The 15,760-nt window shown below is 45.4% G+C and overlaps 1 protein-coding gene across 2 annotated transcripts in view; it reads right to left on the bottom strand.

The window, feature by feature from the left end:
• The window catches only part of LOC306709103 (RNA binding protein fox-1 homolog 3-like), a gene marked incomplete at both ends in the record, with an annotated part of 113,633 nt that extends 105,869 nt beyond the window's left edge, over positions 1 to 7,764 (bottom strand). For both annotated transcript variants that reach the window (XM_079177134.1, XM_079177135.1), the window contains one exon: positions 7,660 to 7,764. The remainder of the gene's footprint in view (positions 1 to 7,659) is intronic.
• Positions 7,765 to 15,760: the final 7,996 nt, after the last annotated feature.

The following is a 15,760-nucleotide window of genomic DNA, read 5'->3' as shown; positions in this document are numbered from 1 at the left end:
CATTTGCTTTGTGTCTCTGTGAAGGTACAAAATACAAGTTAGCAGAACAGCGGAGGATTAAAATGGTCCGCGAGGCGCATTAGCGAGGAATGAGTGTGTAGGAGAGTAAACTCCGAGGCAGCGAGCGCTGGGCGGGTATTGTTGTGGTGAGAATACAAACCACCGAGGAGACAAAAACCAATCTGACTAATCACACATGATCTCAAACAGAATTAATCAGCAGCTCTGGTTAACAATCCGTAATCATCCTCATTCCGCAGCCTAATGCTGCGTAATTTATGAAAAGACAAAAATAGGAGGAATTCTGGAGACAAACAGCGAAAGAACCCCCCCCCCCCCCCGAAGAAACGCGGCGCAGACCAGGAAAATCAAAACGTGACCCAAAAAGACCGGTTCGCTGTCTGACGCCGGCGTTGGATGGGATGGAATGTGGTTTCAGACGGCAGGCATGCTGGGTAGTTTGACTTCAAGTGGAAGTTGAATACCACTACTTGTAAACGGTAGAAGTGTGTGTGTGTGTGTGTGTGTGTGTGTGTGTGTGTGTGTGTGTGAGTGATAACCACACACACAACATCCTCCCTCATTTAAAGGCTGAATGAATCGGAGGCGTACAGGCCTCTATAGCATCCGGCTGCAGCATCAATAAAACACACACAAGTGGAAAAACCATCAGCTCTGATCATGCATGTGGGAGGCGCAACACACACACACACACAATGTACATACTGTAAGGGCTGAGACACACACACACACACATTATGATCACTGACTCTCTCTCTGCTGAGCAGGTGTAAAGCGCAAAAAAAAGAATCCACACTTCGTGGTCCAGGGTACTCACCCAAAAGTACATCATCATGGCAGAGGTGGGACGGGTGTGGGCGGGCGGGCGGACGGACGGAGAGCAGGGGGCCGAGCACCGGGACCAGTCCAACCAGCGTGGGAGTCAGGAGCAGTCCGAGCGGTTCAGGACTGAGCTTTTACTGGTCCCTGTTTCCCACTGAGGCAGCCCTCCCTCTCAACTGTTCAATAGGGCTTCACTTGAGGTCCCCCCCTCTCTTTCTTCCTCTTCTTCTTCTTCTTCTTCTTCTCCTCAACAAGCAGCTTGTTCTTCAGTTAATTTTTAAAAGCCCCCCCTTGCTTTCTCTTCTTCTTCTGAGCCAACACAAGGAAGAGAGGGGGAAAAAAGGCAGACGGGGAGAAAAAGGAAAGAGAGCCGGGGAGGTGTTGTAACCTCTTTTTTCTTTTGACACTCTTCCACTCCACTTGCCTCTCCACTCCACTCAGTTCGAGACTCTCCCTCTGTCTCCCTGCTCGCTCTCTCTCTCTCTCTCTCTCTCTCTCTCACTCTCTCCCCCCCCCTGTGCCGCCTCTTATTGGTGAATGTGAAATCAGTCGGTACGGCGCCGAGGCTCAACTAGAGCAGCAGCAGCCTGCACTTGACAGCTGCCTCCAGCGTTCCTCCACCGGAGCCCGTTGTTGCTCTGCATAGAGGAGTGTGCGCCGAAACAAACTGGGATCCTGCAGACGGTACTGTAAAATTCAGCGTCCCTGGGAGGGCGGGGGGGTGGGAGGTTGGATGGTGGGGGGAGCCAGGAAGCCGAGAGTCGTGGCGGGGAGCTCTGCGGGGAGGTGGCGGAGGGAGGAGGGAGGGAGGAGGGGGGGAGAGAGTGTGTTGATGATGATGCTGGTGATAGTGGAGGACTAACAGATTGCTCCTCTTTCTTCTTCTCTCGCTGTCTGTGAATGAGATGTTGCGCTGAAGTTGTGGCAGTTTTATTTCATTGAAGAGAAGAAGAAGAAGACGATACTGACGGCATAAAAAAAGAAAAAAAACTCTCAGAGAAACACCTTAAAGTATGCCACGGGCAAATGGGAGGCACTGGTTTTCTGCTGTGTGTGTGTGTGTGTGTGTGTGTGTGTGTGTGTGTGTGTGTGTGTGTGTGTGTGTGTGTGTGTGTGTGTGTGTGTGTTGCTGCATTTTTTGTCTTTTTTTTTTGTCTTTACCAGCTGCAAGCAACCAAACTCAGGGGTTGGTGACCAGGATGGTAAAATATCCTTTTGTAGCAGATCAGAGGCCAGATGAAGTTGGTGTGAAACGCCTCTGTGTGCCAAGCCATATTACATTACATGCTTTAGTGTGTTTTCCATCTGGCGGCTGTAAAGGGGGGGGGGGAGCAGGAGGGAGGGAGGGAGGGAGGGGGGAGGCTTGGCTATCTTCTAGACAGCACTGTAACAATGAGCCTGCCTCAGCAATTTTCAAAACATATCATCAATACACGACCGGGGGAGCGGCGCGCTTTTAAATATTAACCCTGTGGCGACCGGGAGAGCTCCAGTGGTTTTTGCGGTGTCCTCCGGCGCTGGATCGTCCAATAAAAGACGGTCCTGGGGGGGACGAGCTAATTCGCTGTAGGATCCTGAAGAACATTTGCGAGCGATGGAGAACATTGGCGTAATGAACGGAGCAGATATATTCAGGTTATGTTACCCATCGGTAATTGCCACATAAGGAGGCTGAGTTAAATTTGCAGCTGGCTTTGAGCGGATTTATACACGAGGGGCCTCGTTCGTATGGCGTTACTGTCATCTTGAATTTATCACCCATTTTATTTTTCTCTCCCACCTCCTCCGGGGGGGAGAGGCGAAACGCCGAGGATATACGAAACGGCAGTCAGAAGAATCACAATTAGTGGTTTAGCAAATATTGTGACGTTTCAGAAGAATGGTTTATTTCAGGAGCGAGCTGCGCTTTTTGATAAATCAAGACACACTTCATATAATTCTCAGACCGCTGCTCGTTCCTTCCACTCTCTGTCACATCACAATCCAGCCTTTCCATTACTCTGAACACACACACACACACACACACACAAACAAACAATCTCTTATTGGTGACATTACCATGCACATACAAGCCTCTCCATATCTTTGTGCATGTCCACGGGAACCCAATGGATTTACATTAGCAATCACAGAGTGGGTAACCGCCCCACTCCGGCATCAATCTCTGATGGGAAATAAAAATGAAATGCACTTCTCAGGCAACTCGGATTAAGGATCGCGCTTTTATCAAATACTGAAGTCTATTTCAAGTCCCGCTCATAAATAACTGAGGGGGGAGGAGAGGGAGGAAGAGGGAGAAGGGGTGGAGACCGGAGGGGAAAGGGGGCAGCAGACAGGCAGGGGTGGAGTGGATGTAGACTGAGAGCATCATGGTCTGAAGCTAAGAGCACTCGAGGTTGGAGGGATTAAGGGGGGAAAAGGTAGGAAATAAGAATCGGAGGGCGTTTGAGCATCATATAATCCCCGCTTCTCCTTTCTAGAAATCTCCTTCAATTACAGGTGGAAAATGGAATTCGGGTGAAGACGTCGTCGCTCCGGGTGCAGACCTGGTCCCCCCCCCCCCACCCCCCCAGCTTCCCGTCTCTCTCCCATGCTCCACTCCAGGCCGCTTACCGAGGATGCGAGAGAGAGAGAGAGAGAGAGAGCGAGAGAGAGGCTTTCCCCCCCCGACCATTTAGATTTCCCACCATAGTCTAGACACTCCCGGGAGACTCCGCCGTCCATTATGAACACAGAGCTTTCAAAAGAGCGGAGGAAGTGAAGGCCTCACACGGAGCGTTGTTCTGCCCCAAAACGTCTGTCTGTCTGTCGCATCCGTCTCCCGCCCTCACCCAGATCTGTTGTCTTAATATTTTACATCATTAGGGGGAGACGAGCTCTCACTCTCGACTCCGTCGTAATCCCACGTGGAGATGTGGGATAAAGTTACAGGTCGCAGCTCGACCTCTCGTCCTCATTCATCAAAACCCCCGGGGCCGTCCGGTCTCAGCCGGTGTGAGGACCCCGGGCCCGGTCCGGCTGCAGACAGGAAGCCGGTGCCGCTCCCCTCCTGAGCATCGCAAGGTTACTCTTCTCTCTAATCACACACTTCAGCTTTATGGAGTGACCTGTTTTACTACTCGCCGACAAGGATCCTCGGCTCTGCTCGTTTTATCTGCCCTCATCAGCTCCACAGGTAGGTATTGACATTTCTACACTAAATACAGCACGTCAGTGACACTGCTCTGTAATGAAACAAGCAGAGGATGTAAAGGCTCCGTAAGCTTCACCTCTCCGGCTCTTCTCAAGCATCACGATTGAAGCACTTTAAGAGGGTTTTTTTTTTGAGGTGATGAGGTTTTACATATTCCGTTTTTTATTTACTTTTATTCTCGTAGCGACAGGACGTTATACTAGCTGCTGCTTTAGTGACCGACGGCAGTGTGATGAGGTCGGGCTTTTTTTCTCGTAAACTTGTGAGTTTAATGTTACAGAATTTCTTTTTTTTTTTTGGCTCGCAAACTCATCATTTTATAATCTAAGATAATAAAGATAATTTTTTTTAATGATCCCACTCCCCTGGCTCGCTATATACGTATATATAGGCCTACATACAATGACCCTAATCGCCCAATGACATCATTCCAACACAATAACAACAAGTTAGAAAGTGTTTCCGGCTCTTTATCAGAGCACCATGAGTTTGAACTTCCTGTCCACAAGTTCAGTTTGTCTGTCTGTTAATATCTCTGCCCTGTAACTAAGAAGTGGACGTCGTGACGTCACTCATTGGTTTCTGGATGCCGTTGTGAAGCCTCAAGTTCGGCGATTTTGGCCGTCGCCATCTTGGATTTTCGCAACCAGTGTACAGGAAATTACCATATTAGGATGGAGGAGGACTGACGTAGAGACACCGTATACGTCTCTGGTAGCCCCGCCCTAAAGCATCACCTGCTTTATGGTCTGTGTTTACTGAGGTAATAAATCAAGAGAGAAGTAGAGTCATTTTCTCATAGACTTCTATACAACCAGAGGAGTCGCCCCCTGGTGGACATTAGAGAGAATGCAGGTTTAAGACGTGAAGCTTTGACTTCTCTTGTCAGAACCGGAGGTTACCGCCTGTGTTAGACTGGCAGCTTGTCTGGGGAGTACCTTACTTCTAACCCAATGCATGCTGGGATAGGCTCCAACCCCCCTGGCCCTGTAACCCTGCACAGGATAAGCAGGATATGGAATTCATTTGGCTGAGTTTTAAACCTCAACTGAACTGTATTTTTTACTTTCATGTTGTGAAATAAAATGTATTATATCTCATGTGTGGGTCACAATGACGAAGGAGGAATCCAGACATCCTGACAGCCAATAAACATGTATAAAATCACAAGAAGACTACAGGGTTCTAGATGCGTCTTTACCTCCAGCATCCTGACACACACTAGAGCCCGTATATTTAGCCTCGAAAACGGTAATGTTTTGTTTCCTATCCCTGGAAGACATCATTAAACATCATTTGTAAGCATACATTACACTACACGCAACAAATCGCCCATCTGGTGATTTTGGAGCTCACTGTCTGGGAAACAATAAATCTATTGTATGGCTCCACGTGAAGAATCCCTCTACAGTAATGCCTCCGTGTAGACATGCGTGGAGTATATTAAACGTAGCCGTGTGCACAGGCTGTATGTAGTGTTAATAATGCAGTGTTTACACCTTGGCACCGAGCAGGCGGTAACTGGCCCAGGGCTGTGCAGTAATTAGGGGCCTGTGTGTCGGGGATGTGAAGGCTCGACCGAGTGTCACGCTGATACCACCGCCTGGGCGGACCCGGCGTGTTCGGCAGCGGGCACGCCGAGCGCAACACGAGGCCGCGCCTTTTCAACGCCGCGGAGGGAAGTCAACGCCGCTGCAGCCCTGTGAGCTCGGTCGGTTTCTCAGCGGTCCGATGAAGAGACAACAGAGGACGTTAACGTGGTGACAGCGGTCTTCACAGCATGAGCAACGTGTGTGTGTGTGTGTGTGTGTGTGTGTGTGGTCCGTTTGTTCATGCACATGTTCACATTTACATTTGTTGACATGGTGCAGTGGAAATATTCGGACCAGTTAAAGTGTTTTTATCTTATGCATCACACCTTGTTTGTGCTTCATGGTAATTATGTTTATGTTTGTGTGTCCATGTGAGTAAATTCATTCATTTATTTATTTTTGTCTCTGTTGCTCTCTTTATGTTGTATCATATTTATCAGTCATCTGGATTACTTTTGATACAGAACATAAAAGATGACATCAGGATTCTGAGGCAGTCTAAAGTCATGAAGAGTGTCTTCATCATATCATGAAGAGTGTCTTCATCATGTTCATGTGGTGAGTGTCAGGGAGGTGTTGTAGATGGTAAAAGTCACTCTGATTCCAGCGGTTAAAATACAACTTCTGTGTGTTTCCAGGTTCGACGTATTTATTTATGACTCTGAGACGAAAAGGATGCAATTGTGACGCAAACTGCGCTCTGCATGTAAAAAAAAGGGTTAAAGGCGCACCCGCAATAAAATTGTGTGACCAGCAAGAGACTGATAAAAAGAGAGCGCTTCATATCAAGCTCCACAAACACTGCCTCCTACATTACCCATAATGCAACCGACGAAATGTGTCAAGTGAAAAGGACAAGCTGAAATCAGTGGACTGATTCTTCTTCATACTCTTCATGACTAATACAACATTAATACAAAATTGCAACAATGTCTCTTGAATTGAAAGAGAAATCTCTGTCAGCTGTTGCGTTTCATGTCTTTATCATTTGTTTCATCTTTCACATACTTGTTTACTGGCTCCAGTGTTCACTGTGTGTGTGTCACTGCATGCACGCTGGAGTCTGACTTTAAATACATTAATATACATAAATAGACTATATCTCTGTGTAGCTGTAGTTGTGGAGACAAGAGATTCAGTAGCTTTGCCACATGCAACCCAAGCCAACCCAAATGGAATCCGAACAGCCTCTTGCATCTCCGTTTGACATTAATTGATAATCAAACAAGCCTTCACATTAGACATTTATGAGATCAGCTGAATTATCTATTTAATGTAACCCAATTATATGCAACCCTTGTGCACCAATCAGCAGTAATTCTCGACTCATAAATGACAGCCGCAGCGACAGATTGAATCAATAATAAACATTGATGAAAACTTGCGACCCGCTTAGAAAGAAGGTAATTAACGGGGAGAAGAAGTGCTGTGCTGAATTTCTGTTTTTCCTTTTACGGAATATTGCCGCGTGACGCTCGCGGTTTTACGCCGTTCACGAGAATCTCTTCTGTGTCGCGGCTCACATGCAGCCCCGGTGAGAGTACGAGTACAACAAACAATCAGGGCTCGGCTGTTATCATTAATCCTGAACACGAGCTTCAACTGCTCCAGCTCTTAATTACAACCATATCATTTTTTTAAGTCAATGCCATAGAGCTAAATTTCATGAATTATTGAGTCGCCTTTTTTTTTTTTTTTTTTCTCAGTGCAAAGGAAAGCTTCAGCCGAAGCAATGAATCCACACACGACTGTGTTTTTAGTGCTTTGCCTCACATGGGACTTTCCGACCTGAAGCTGGATGTGAATTAAGATGCCAAGATGTGGAGGGGTTCCCCTTCGTCTTCACATCCACAGCAGAGGACTGTCACATCCCGTACGCTGAGTATAACTTCAACCAACACATGTCAACAGAGTACACATCAAGAGCAGCCCATTAGAGACGCTGGGGGAGCTTCTGCACCTGAAGCCTGTTTGGGTTGAGCAGACAAAATGGAGGTAAGTGTGCGCACAGGGGGCCCCTGCTGCTCTTACCAGTCTTGTAAAGAGGGGCACTCCCAAATGCCAGAGGTGATCGTTCAGCAGTCCGCCGTGCACCACGTTCCCGAAGACGGCGATGCTTCCTGACTTACACAACGTGTTTCCTACGGGGACACAAAAGAACACACAGGCGGGCGTCATTGAAACGGACAGGAAGCAGCCTGGGGTGAGGGGACGGACACACACACACACACACACACACACACATACCACATGCACTCAAGCTGCAAGACACTGAGGTCTGAGAAAAATAAAAAAAGGCAAAGTCAATCAAAGGAAATCGATGCGCAGGAAGTGAAATAATAGAGAACGCATCATTGATTGTCATACGTATTGATTTCAGAGGTTTATTGACCTCACATGTAATGTCGAATGTACAGATATGTAGCTCGTCTACGATCAATGACGTTGAGCCAGGCTGATCTAATAACACGGTGCAGTGGATCTAAATAACCAAACGAGGTGCAACATGAAGACGACTGGAGAGACGAATCCTTAAAACCGGTGAAAGATATGAACAGAAACGCGTCAAAAGCCTCAACCTGTGAACGCAACACGCGCCCTACAGTGGTCACGGATTTTCAAAATAAAACGTATCTCCTCAGAGTTTACGATCAGAGAGTCACAATCTGTCCGTTTGTTCTGTTTTGTGTTTCGCTGATGTTACAAAAACAGGCAACCGTTGCTGCAATGACGTCGGGATCTTAAAAAGGTTTTCACAAATAAAACCTCGAGGTTTTGACTTTTAAACAATGTGTACTTTGTTGAGTGAAGATCCCAAACAAGGTGACACGCCGCCCTCCTGATCCACGTTGATCTTGATCTTATGAGTTTTCAGTTTTGGTATTTAGTGGGACTGCTCTGGTGGTATTTCTGTGGTCTGTTCTGTGCCTGATGCTGCTGCTTGTGCTGGTCAGGACTGTTGGAACAGAGATTATTAATCTCTACATTGAGCTGAATGCTGGTGTCGGGGCTAAGAGCTAATCCACTAACTGCTGTCACTGAAGCAGAACGGTGTTCTTGGTGTTTATTATCCATAAGATAAAGTTAAAGCACCTACTGCATCATGTGATATTACAGTTTGAACTCTTTGTGATTCTAACAGAGTTAAGTTATGATTTATTTGTTCAATTTCAAAATATTACATTTCCTGTGAAGCTTTACAGCACAAAATACATCACAAACATAAATATATTCTCAGGTACAGCGACGCACACGAGACTCTTTCACAAACAGCTGTTTCACACACAAAAGCAACAGCAAATAGGAATTTGTCCACCAATTAGAAAAACATGAAAGAACCCCAAAAAAAGCACAATTGAGCCGCCATTATTGTTTTAGTTCTTTTGTTGGAGAGTGGAACACGTCACAGAGTACTTCCTGATTAAAGTCGGTGTTCTGTCGTGTGAATGATCTCATCCGGCCTCAGCGAGCTGATGACGTTCAGAAGGCTTTTGGGGCTTTTTGGGAAACGGTGTTTGTTGAAGGATTCTAAAACATAAATATGAGATGAAGAGCAACTCATGTACGGCGTGTACGACACACGGCGTTAAACACACGACTGTTGAGTGAGTGTAGATTTCAAGGCCAGACGTTTGGTGATTTTCATTGTTACTGGAACAGAACTGGGATGTTCCAGTTGAACTTCTTTCTACGAGGCTTTAAAGTCAAATCAAAGCTTTAAAAAAATAACACACAACAGCGCTAAACGTACAGCAGCAGCCTTCCTATAGAAGTCGCACACATCAGCCTCTCAAAGACACTTTTAATTAGCTCAGAGCCAATGAGGGGCCTTCGCAAACAGAAACACACACACACACACACACACACACACACACACACACACACCCCTAAGAGTGTGATGTGCTGCACACTGACGTCCCCGTGTATGTGATGAATGCAGCTTATGGAGCAGGCAGCACAGAAAACACGGGTCCCCATTGTAATTTCTGCACAAAGGAATGCCGGCGAAGGCGCACCAGGGGTGGAGCGAGGCAGTGCTGACGAGCAGCACATGCATTATTTAAAAACAAAAGTAAAAAATGCCCATTAAAGTGTCAGTGGCGCTTTCGGCAGTGCTGGCTCGGGCTGCGGCGTGCGTATTACTGTTATTAATGGGCCAGGCGTGGGGGGCATTTCTTCGGTGTGATTGCTCTGCTGCTGTTGCTATCCGCGGTTCAAGCCCCCCCACCACCACCTCTGTTTTATCCTCCATTTCATCTGTGTGTGTGTGTGTGTGTGTGTGGATGAGGAGGATGATACAGACAGAGACGAAGAGAGACACGGCGAGACCCCGAGTGCACAGTCAATGAGCTCCTACAGCTAATATCATTTCACATTATTGAATGCATATTGAGGCGGAGACGGCGTCAGACGAGCAGCAGCACCGTGAGCTCGGATCACATTCTGATCCGCCGTCGACGGCTAAACGTCGGAAGAAAAAAAAAGAAAAAGAAAAATGCCGGAAAATGTAGTCAGCATATTGAAAATAAGTGCACGCCATTTTTTTTTTTTCTTTTGCAGTTTCAGATCAAGGGCTATACATTACCGCTACTGACACAGCAGAATGAGGTCATTGTGCATGTTGTAATTACAGCTGGGTAAACACTCTCTGCTCTCTGCTGCAACACTGGGAACGCAGAGAGCATGCAGCACTAATAAAGAGCAAAGACGACACAAGCCAATGACTTTTAATCTCCCACCGCTGGTATTGTGGACTATTTAATACATCAGTGGGGATAAATAATTGAACAAAATGATCATCTGTGTGTGTTGCGATCAATTGCAGAGCGGGCGGATCCCATTGAAATCAATGCAATGGGTGTTTTTACATTTAGATAACAATACACACACACACATCTCTGACCTATTCCTCCAGCAGCAGTTTGTTAAGGTGTTATTGATGGTGTTTACACGCAGCGAACAGAGCATATAATCTAACTCTTCCATATATGCGTGTAGGAAATGTCACAGAGAAGAGACAGCTTCATTTCCCCGCTCATAAACTCTGCACAGATGCACGTGAAGCCAGCTGTGTTTTTATTTTCTTAATATTTGTTTTTTTTTATTTTTGTTCATAAAAAATGGATTCAACTCTGCATGTTTACGAGTGGAGCGTCGCTGGTGTTTCTTCAATTTAATAAAATCCGACCTAAAGTGATGACATGTTGCTTATTGGTTCACGATGGACTGTTGATAATCTTTTTTATTCGGTTGTTAATCCTGTTTTTTTTCGGGCCCCTCTCAGCAGTTGGGTGTTCTCTCGTCTGCAGACTCAACAGCATCGAGCCCAACCTCTGATTAATTATTAAATGTGTGATTAAAGAGCGCGTTGGTGTGTGTGTGTGTGTGTGAGAGAGGGGGGGCGGGCTGGAAAGGAGGGGCGGGGGAATACAACTTGCGGTCTACTTTTCATTATCTACAACTTGAACTTTTTATTCCTTCCAGATTATTTAATTCCCAGATCATCCGGCGTGTACGATACCTGCGGGTGGGGGGGGGGGGGGGGGGGGTTATTAAGAGAGTGATGCCTGCTTGAGTCCGGCTCAATTTCTCTTTTGGCTGCAAGTCAGAGTCTTTGTTTGGTCTTGTGATCTCCGTGCAGACAGTCATGTACGAGCAGATTTCAAGGCAAATGCAGTTTTCAATGAATCATTCTAAATGCCAATATTCAACCTTAAACCTCCATATTTCAAATTTCTAAAGAAGAAAACTAAGATGCGTACTTGTTGGTTGAATGGGATGAACTTGAGGAATAAATGAGCTGAAGCGCTCTGCACACACAGAGCAGTATTTATCCTTTAGAACAGAGATGCTGATTGTTCTGATCCGATGAAGACATTCGTGTCTATTTGTCCTAAAAACCTGCTTTTCTTAAAACAATTGAAATAAATCTAATTTCCAACAGAAATCACCGTGTTTCAGAGTTTTCTAATGACGAGTGTTAGAACTAGAACGGCACTTTAAGATCAAAAGTCCAGTTTCCCGTTGAATGCAGCTCTGCAGGTGTAACGCCGACTGAAGTTTGGATCCGCCCTTCAGATGGAACGAGTTCTTCCTCATTGTATGCGTACGCATACAGTACATGGCCAATAAAGCTGATTCTGATTCTCTGCCTACGCTTCACCCTCCCACTGAGCTTCATGACAACGGGGCCGGTAGTTTCTACGTCAAAACAAACCGCTCCGAACACAAAACCTACTGAACGGAGAGAATCCAAGAAAACGGAACATGATGTTAGGGAATAGTTCAAACAGGTGGGAAGATTTGTTTCACTCGGTAAAAGTAAAAGTAAATGTGTGGACTGAACTTGATCAGTTAGGAGAGAGGCTTCACCTGAACTCATACCAAAGCTACGAGTTAAGGATGCAATCATGTGAATATTTCCTTTTTAAATTCCTGTTAAAATACTCATTTATTATTCAATGAATTGATTGGTTGATCGACAGAAAAATAGTGAACTACTTTAACATTTAAGTCATTTTTCATGCAGAAATGCCAAATATTCCAAAGTTCCAGCTGTTTGTCTTTTGATAGTGAAATAAATAAATGTTTATTTGACCTTTTTGTTGATCTGGGAAAAAGCTATTCAATGACGTCACCTTGGCCTTCAGGAAGCTGTGATGGGCTCTATTCTCACTGTTCTCAGATGATTTAATAATGAAATATGTTTTTAATCCTCGCTTGATATCTGAGAAATGAAATCATCAGAAATGAACATTTCCTCAGATTTAACCGATATCTGATAAGATGACACGCGTGTGCACACGTTAACGTGAACCGTTGAGGAAGTGGACGCAGAAACAAATCCGTCTGTGGAGCTTTTCTTACCGTGCACTAAACGCACAACAGAGCTGCTATGTGGAGTGTTTGCTCAGCGCCGGGCATGCTGGGAGGAGCCGAGTCCTTCAACACCACAGATGTAATCAGGAGGGGGGGGGGGGGCAGGATCAATATTTCACTTCTGTTTGAACTAGTTGCATAAAAAATAAACGTGGCCTGTTTAACACGTAACCTAAGTCGAAGCAGTTTTTCCTACTTTGCATTATATGTGATGTGTGCATCTGCCAGTGGGCCATCACCAGAACAGTAGGCATAATGAGATGCTAATTCCTCGACAGGAGAGACTTGATGTTCTCTGTAATTAGGCGTTTATGAGAGGGAAGAAATCAGCAAGAAAATCCAACATGGAGAGAGAGCGATGTCGACATTATAGGTGAATGTAGATACATCTTTGTGCGTGTGTGTGTGTGTGTGTGTGTGTGTGTGTGTGTGTGTGTGTGTGTGTGTGTGTGTGTGCGCGCGATGCCCCCCCGGGCCGCCTGCTCTCCGGCCTCCTCCCCTGGCTCTGCCGACGGAGGTTGGGTCGCTTTAAGCATTCAAGGCTCCAGAATGTGCAGCTCATTTCTAGCAACGAGGCACATTGCTGCAATGCAATAAGGGAAAACAACACTTTTAATAATTCAGGCCCTGAGACCGTGAGGGGGGTGGGGGGGATGGGTGGAGGGGAAGACGTCTTAAAGTACCGCAGAATGGCTCATTTAGCTCCTGCTACGCATTATTAAAGTTATTTCGAACCCCCTCCTGGGTCTTTCCCAAAGTTTTTTTTTTTTTTTTTTTTCATTTTCCGTTCCTCTCCCCTTCCGAAGCCTGCGAGGTAACCAATAACAGCTACTAACATTTATAAACGACAGAGTATCCTGCACCTCAGAGGAGGCGGTAAACAATGGCGTAGCTCTTAATCTCTCTTTCTTCCATGTCCTCCCCGCTCACTAGTCCTCCGGTCCGAAATTTGTCAGCGCCTTATATCCTGTTTGAACCGCAGCGCGGAGCCCTCGCTGTCCTGAGCTGAGCCCACGATGCATCCAAAATGTGGGGGGAATGAACCTTGCATGGAATCAAATTGAGTAATAAAACCGTGTTCTCCGCGGCACCACTGACGGACGCATGATGGTACTGTTAAGGACGCGTTCAAAGGTACTGCAAAGTGCCTCGGAGCCACGGTGGCAGTTCTCCGGAGCAAAGAGAGTGAAGACGAATAAAGGAAAATGATCAACAGCACATCAAGGTTCAATCTGACCCGTTAACCCGAACGTCTCCTTGACATCCAGCATGGAAACATGATGTTAATCCACACTGTGACTGTTTGTATGTAGAGTATTCGGTTTCATCTCGTTTCAGATCCTAATTGAAGTGTTGTGATGTTTACATTGAGGGAAATATTCAAGCCCGAGACTAAATGTTTATTTCTTACGGCTGCATTACGCCATTAAAATAAAATATTCCAGATGTTTTGTGAATCATTTTGTTTCCTTTAAAGCTTGACATAATTGGTATCTCTGGATGTGTAAACTATAGGAGGTAAAACCTGGTAAAATAATAATAATAATAAAGGACACATGCGTCTCAACGGGCATTCATGAAATCTCTTTAAATCCTCTCTCATGCAGCGGGGGTCAACCTTCGAACGAGGCCGCTTTCCTTTGTGAAAACTTGACATTTCAGAGATACAGCGGAAGGTTTTCAGCCGGCAGCAACAAATTATGATTATCATAATTTATGATTACTGCTTACGTTGCACAATGCAATGAGGAGAAAAAAGTAAAAGTGAAAGCCTATTAAACTGTCCATTTGGGATATATACACCATAAAATGCTGCAGAGATCTTAAATCAAAGTCCGCTGAGCTGTGAGAGACGCAGAGACAGAAGACAGGAGGTCAGCGGAGACGAGGAAGACAGTGGATGTCAGATGTGTTATGATTGGCTGATGTATCGGCCTTTTTATGAGAAATCAGTGCGGTCGAGTCGCTGTTGTTCACCTCTGAAATGACGGATATAAAACAGTCTGATTACAGTCATTGTAGAATATGACTCTAATAATACACACTGCAACCTGTCGATCAGATTCTAAATGATAATATTCACTGTAACTTGTAGATAAAGGATAAAACAATCCAACATGTTGGGTAATTCAGGCGGAGGTACATTAATGCCACTCTCATGTCTGTGCAATAATACGGTATGAAGCTACAGGCAGGAGCTATTTAGCTTAGCATATTGACTTGAAACAAGGGGAAACAGCTAGCCTCGCTCCATGTGATGCATGCTAAGTGAAGCCGATGCTTCGTGTGTTAAAGCTGCATTCTCTCTAGTGTCCACCAGGGGGCGACTCCTCTGGTTGTATAGAAGTCTATGAGAAAATGACTCTACTTCTCTCTTGATTTATTACCTCAGTAAACATTGTAAACATGAGTTTATGGTCTCAATCTCTAGTTTCAAGTCTTCTTCAATACAGCATGATGTTCATTTAGTAAATGATGGTCCATTTAGAGTCACACAGACCATAAATACAAGATGGCGACGGCCAATATGCCGCTGACTTCGTATTCAGTGTATGATGCCAGCCAGCACATCTGAAGCTCATCAACAAACACGTTACATCCTGTTTCTTTAATTCATACATAACGGCCTAGCTGTTCCCCCATATTACTCGTCTTTGTGCTAAGCTAAGCTAGTGGCTAGAGGCTATAGCTTCGTATTTAATACACAAACCGGAGGAGTGGTGTTAGTGTTGTATTGGTCTCAGCAAAAGGCCGATACGTGTTTAACGTGCTTTAACCTTAAGGGATGAGTGGTCAGGATGGGGAAGAGCCCCGTGTTAATTAAGACTAGCAACACGGTTTGGCATGTGAGCATTAAAATAATGTGCATTAACAACATAACACAATTAAATTGAAGATGTTTTTTGTCTTTGTTTGTTTGGCTTTAAGTCGGATTTATTTCCAGCCGTAATTACAAGCTGGATGTTGACGGCAACACTATTTACAAATCGGAAACTCGTAATCACGGCGACTCTGTTATGACATGAACGTGGCATTAAAGTGGGGAAGTGACCTCATGGGTATTAATTGAGTTTTGTGGATGTGCGTCAGTACTGCTGTAGTCTGTTGCTAGCTTAGCTTGCTAGCTACCGTGGAAAACCATCCTCTGGAAACATGCGGTGCCTACAACTGTGTTGAAGGCACAGAAAAAAGAAAAAAGGAACCAATAGAGCTGATATCTACATGTTTATACGTGTGCTGTACTCACTGGGTG

The sequence above is a fragment of the Pholis gunnellus genome (assembly GCF_910591455.1).
Source record: "Pholis gunnellus genome assembly, chromosome: 17".
Taxonomy (NCBI): Eukaryota; Metazoa; Chordata; class Actinopteri; order Perciformes; family Pholidae; genus Pholis; species Pholis gunnellus.
This window is presented reverse-complemented; position numbering and strand designations above follow the sequence as displayed.